This window comes from Dermacentor silvarum, chromosome 3 (genome assembly GCF_013339745.2).
Source record: "Dermacentor silvarum isolate Dsil-2018 chromosome 3, BIME_Dsil_1.4, whole genome shotgun sequence".
Classification (NCBI taxonomy): domain Eukaryota; kingdom Metazoa; phylum Arthropoda; class Arachnida; order Ixodida; family Ixodidae; genus Dermacentor; species Dermacentor silvarum.
Window position 1 is genome coordinate 109,331,529 of NC_051156.1, and position 830 is coordinate 109,332,358.

The following is an 830-nucleotide window of genomic DNA, read 5'->3' on the forward strand; positions in this document are numbered from 1 at the left end:
AAGGGCGTCGACCTCAGTAAGCAAATCCAAATGAGCAAGGGCGTCCCGAAAGTCTTCCACTCGGTACGGTCGCACTCGAAGGTCACCATGCAAAAATACAGTATTTAAAAACTATCCGACCTTTCGGCAGGTGGGGCAGCATCACTTCATACTCCTGGTAATCTTGACTGGTCATCCTGTTTCCGCGGCTGAACTGTGCCGCTATCACCGCCCCTTCGAAGCACATGAATACACGTCCGAACGCTTTCGCGGCCGGAAGTGGAATCACTGCGCTACCGAGGCAGGCAGAGAACAAAAGGAAACACGCCCAATCTCATTCCTGCTAGTTGAGACGGCGTTGAGAAAGTGAACTGCTGCGGAACAGTGAGACTGCACAAGATTGCAACACACTTCCTTTCTAGTGCCTAAAAGATGAGCAGCACTGTTGCTTAAGGCAGCAAAAAATACATGGCCGCCTTTGCCCCGGGTGAGGATCGAACTCACGACCTTCAGATTATGAGACTGACGCGCTGCCTACTGCGCTACCGAGGCTTTTTTTTTTACTTTATTGCCAGTTCTCGACAGGTTCACCGACACACTGTCAGCAAAACAAACAAAATGCATAACTAGGACAAGAAAATAAAGAAGAAAAAAACAAGCTCTTACATAGCAGCCAGCATGACTTGGCTGACTTTGTCTTTTAAAATTCTTTTAGGGATGCCAAGGCCTCTACCCTTGGTAGCCAATCAGGCACATCAACTTGTGCTTTTTTCACCTCCAGAAAGCGTGACATGTGTTCATGGAAATGTATGCGCGCAGGCCGCGCTTCTGGGTCACAATAGAAGCCTTGC

At 48.8% G+C, this 830-nt stretch overlaps 1 non-coding gene across 1 annotated transcript; it reads right to left on the bottom strand.

Annotated features, from left to right (window-relative positions):
• Positions 1 to 458: 458 nt before the first annotated feature.
• On the bottom strand, positions 459 to 531 carry Trnam-cau (transfer RNA methionine (anticodon CAU)). Its single transcript has one exon. It is a non-coding gene; the product is annotated as a tRNA-Met (tRNA).
• Between the last annotated feature and the right edge of the window lie 299 nt (positions 532 to 830).